This window comes from Paramormyrops kingsleyae, chromosome 7 (assembly GCF_048594095.1).
Source record: "Paramormyrops kingsleyae isolate MSU_618 chromosome 7, PKINGS_0.4, whole genome shotgun sequence".
NCBI lineage: Eukaryota > Metazoa > Chordata > Actinopteri > Osteoglossiformes > Mormyridae > Paramormyrops > Paramormyrops kingsleyae.
The window spans coordinates 28,394,673-28,399,292 of NC_132803.1; positions in this window are offsets into that span (position 1 = coordinate 28,394,673).

A 4,620-nucleotide genomic window follows, 5' to 3' on the forward strand; every position below is an offset into this window, starting at 1 on the left:
ACATTATTCCCTGATAGACAGGGGAAACATTGGGAAACCGAATTGCCCGGAACACCGGCAGCAACAGATGATGGAGCAAATTACATATTTACCACCCATCCACTACATCGCGTCAGCGGAGGCAATTCGCTCTGAAAACATGAGTGACCCCAGGAAGAGACGACAAACGTTTCCAGACGGCCAATAAACCCTCTCTGATCTACAATAAAGAAGGAGCGGTCATAATTAACTTGAGCCCCCTGTAGCCAGTAGCCCAGGTAAAAGCCAACAGCTTGAATATGTTTGTATAAAAATTAATTCAGGTCGAAAGTACATATTTGCCTCCGAAGACTGTTAAACAAAGCAGCAATGGCAGGGGGGCGATTGCATTGTGAAGAAAATACAATCCAAACCTCCCAACTATACAGGCGAGAAGGCGATCGCTGCACCGTGAGCGATTAGCCTGCATTGCGCTCGTTTAAAACCCTGGTATTATCATCTTTGCAAGACTCCAGCACTTTACGGAACTTAATGTAGTCCAGTGCAGTAGGATTGCAAACATTTCTGCTGATCGTGACTGTACTTTAGGAGCGACGGAGCTGTGTTCATTTGAAAACGATAGATCAACATAAACATGATTACGGCAAAAAAGGCGAACACCCAGGGCTTTATAATTATTCATGATAATAACATTACTAGTTAGAAAACCTCGTTCAGTTTTAGTTGATTCCTGCCTAGCTATGCGGTCGCGTAGTATATTAAAAGTGGCATCGACGTAATTTTAAAATTCACAAAAGACAGTGTTCCTGCTGGACAATGATATGAGAAAAATATCTGTTTGTTCAGTGATGCAGTTTTATTTTTCACGGTCGTAATTTTTTATCGCATGTAACACTTACTGAATATACAGGTGAAACGCGCGCACCTTGATCTGATTATGCGCATTATTAGTACTGTAGGTCTTTGAATCCAGAGGCTTGAGTAGCGGAAAAATGGATACCTAGAGCGCAAATGTTCAAAGCTGTGTTATTAACCTAATTAATTCTCTCCGTCAAACTAAAGGACTATTAAATCAGAGGCGTGGCGATTCAGTGTTTTACCTCGTCAGGGTCCATCAGTGCAGAATTTGAATGGGGTTTAAAATTCGTGCCAGAATCCGAAATTATAACTTCATTCATTTTCTGAAGCCCATGGCAATCCTTTTTAAATAAGTCAGTCATAAGGTTGCAGCCGTACGTTATCTGAAAATCAGTATAATGAGGCGCATGAAAAAAAAGCAAACCACAAATAAAGTAACGTTTAATATTTGCAGTTTTCAAGTCTTGGGTGCTTTTATGGAAGCATATTGCATATCCATATCCTTATTGAGATAAAAAGCGGGATCGAATGAATCAATTATTCAACTTTAAAAGCAAGGCGAGTCCGAGCAAAAAGTGCGCGTTTTGTTTTCTGTGTGTTTTCGTTCTTCAGAGGTCACCTTTCGGCTGATCTCTCAAGTTCAATAGCTGCTCACAAAAAATAAGCAATAACCGGAAAAAAATGAGAACCAGAAGTGGGAGCAGACAGCGGTGCAGAGGCGGATTACCACCTCATCTGCAGATATATTTACATTTCTGGGCCCTGGGAGGTGAATTCACCTGCGTTTCTTTGAAGTGGACTTTCCCGCCCAACTCCTGCTGTAAAGGAATGTCAGAGCGCCTTTGTACCTTCGATTAGGAAGGCCCTGGAGGGAGAGAGGTTCCAGCAGCTCTGTGGCTATGACCTCAGAAAGCGGCTTGTACAGAACAAGCCCAGTAGCTTAACGGTTAAGAAGCTACCCTGAGAACCAAGAAGTAGTCAGTCCTCATCTCGGCGCCTGGTTTTTGCATTCCAAAGGAAGCCTGTTTTCATTTGTTTTTTAAATAACTGTGTCTATTACTGGTATAATAAAGTATATATATATATATCTTCTGTCATGGAATTCAAAACCTAGAAGCGTCAGATTAAAAATTTGTGAAAAAATATGGTTGTTTTGGCTATATTTTGTCCATTCGCTGCCATTTCCACATAGCAATACACAGCAGTAGAAAAAAAACTGAAGACAGAATTGGAATGAAAAATGTTTTTGTCCGGTAACAGGCCATAATGCTGTCGCCCCGGAGACCCTCTGACATATAAACCCTGACCGTGCCAAACTCACAAGTGGTCGACATGTGACAAATTGGCCCCTCCCCTTCCCCCTGGCACGGCGTGTAATCATAATCAATGAGTCGCGCAACGTTTCCGAAGTAACAGATCCAAGACTTTGTCTGTAGAGCGTAAGAGTTCGGCTGGTGGGCCCTTGGCTGGAGTGGCCCTTGGCTGTGCCCTGAACAGATGTCCACAGGGGGCTTCATTTGCCCACTCTTTTCATTTACTTAACAAACAAACCTTCTCACTCAGCGTGCTTATTTTTTGGGCCAGCGCAGGAGGAGTAATACAACTCCCAGAGACAGATCACAAGGCCCATGACCGTCAGGGCTGGCCGAAGGAGGAGGGTTTGGACAATCTAATGAAATCTAACAAAAATATTGTCGATGAGCTAATTTCCTATGTGGTGCTGGAGAAGTGTGTGTGTGTGTGTGTGAGTGGCTGCAGAGACCCACAAGCAACAGGCTGGGAGTTTGTCCCAGGGCTCCGGTTACAGCTGGGTGCATTCTCCTTCCTGGCCATCCCAAGGGTCCTGAGGCCAGCAAGGCTTTTCCAGAGGCCTGGGGAGGCTGCCGTGACAACAGGCTGACGTCCACCTGCTCCTCCACTCCATAAGGTACCCCTGTATCTGTCAGGACTGATGGAGCCATGGTCCACGTCGCCGGAAGGAGGCCATGTGGAGACCACACAGACACCGTTACGTCGGCTGTGTCACCGAAAAGAGAAACAAAGAGGAAATGTGTTAAAATACAAAGAAACAGTCAGAGCTTATAAGAGCGGATACGAAATTCCACCTTAAACAAATGTCCCGGTCATTTCCTTGACGTAAACGTGGAATAACAAAAGTGAGAACCTTAAAAAATGAGCTTCCTGTCTGTCAAAATGAATTTGTGACTCGCCAGTCACCAGATTGCATGGTGGCTTAGCGATTAACACTGTAACCTCAGGACTGGGGATTTGAAACCCATCATTAAGTCCAGCCGAACATGTATTTGCACAGGTTTCCTGCTACAGTCCAAAAGCTTGTGTTTATATCAGTGTTTCCCATCCCGGTTCTCGGGGACACGCAGACCATCCACGTTTTTGTTCCCTCACAGCTCCCATGCCCCTGAGGACCAGTCTGGGAAACACTTGTTTAGATGAATGAACGTCTCTAAGGTTTGCACCGCGTCTGTGATCTACTGACACCCTACCCCCGATTCCCCATCCTGTGCTTCCTGGGACAGGCCCCACGCTCACAGTCGCTGTTTTTTTGTTTTTTGTTTTTTCTCATCCAAAATTTTGAAATCTCTGCTCCTCCATCCATACAGACCCACAGTAATGGCTTCTAATTTCATTTCCGAATCAGCTTTTCAGTGGGGCTGTCCGGCTCCGTGCCGATTGGCTCCCTCTGTGCCAATCAGCAGAAGGGGGTCAGCATCAGCCAAGGAGCCAAAGCAAAACAAAATAACAGGGAAACATGGAGGCCAGTTCACCTGCTTTTGAATCAGCGTTTTCATTCGGGTCTGTGATACTCACATGGTAAGTGACCTCACTTCTCACATATCTAGACCACCCATGATTCCTTGGGTTGACCCCCCCTGGGCACGAGATTGAGAGCATAAATAAAGCCAGGGCTAGAGAAGGGAGTGGGGGGGGCAGTGACAGGACTGAAATGAGCTGCCAAACCGCGTCCGTTCATCAGATTCTCTATTCAGCTTCATGAAATGCAGCAAGACCCACATGTTCCAGGAATTCCTCCACTAGCCTGATGCCTCTTTACCCTGAATGTTCTTATTGCACTTCTCTCCTTGATTAGACTTATTATGTTCTTGCTTGGTTAGAAGTTGTTGTGTAGCTCCTGCTCCCATACTGCTTACACATGTACCTGGGCTTCCACTGGAAGCTCAGCGAGCTGCACTCAGGCCTGGTCGCCTCCCTGACAGCCGTATGTTTGTAATCTGCTATTTGTCTCACTTGCACATCACTTTGGACTAAAGCGTCGGATAAATAAAGGTAAATGTGATGTAAGGATGGTATATAATTGTGACATCACAAGGTGGAAGAGATATGCGTATTTGAAGTCCCCTCAGTGTGCGATTATTGGTGTGGGTTTGTGTGTGTGTTTCCTGTGATGGACAGGCAGCCATTAAGCCCCCCCTCCACCTCTACTGCCAGGGGTAGGCTCCAACCCCCCCCCCCCCCACTGCCTTGTTGTAGACCTGCAGTTGGAAGATGGAATGAGGGATGGATGGAAGGAATACAGAAAGGATGCAGACTTCGGTTGTTTGACCAGTCTCACTTACAAATGGTACGTGATGCTCAGCTTCTATCATTCATATAACACTCCTCAGTCAGACTTCTTGAATCCTGCCTGCCAGTGCTTTGGAGTCGCGTCGTTTTTATCACTTTAATAAGGTTACTTGACAGGTTATTGCTGGGTGTGGTCTTCCTTTCCTCAGCGCGTGTGGGCCATGAAGCAGCATGTGACGT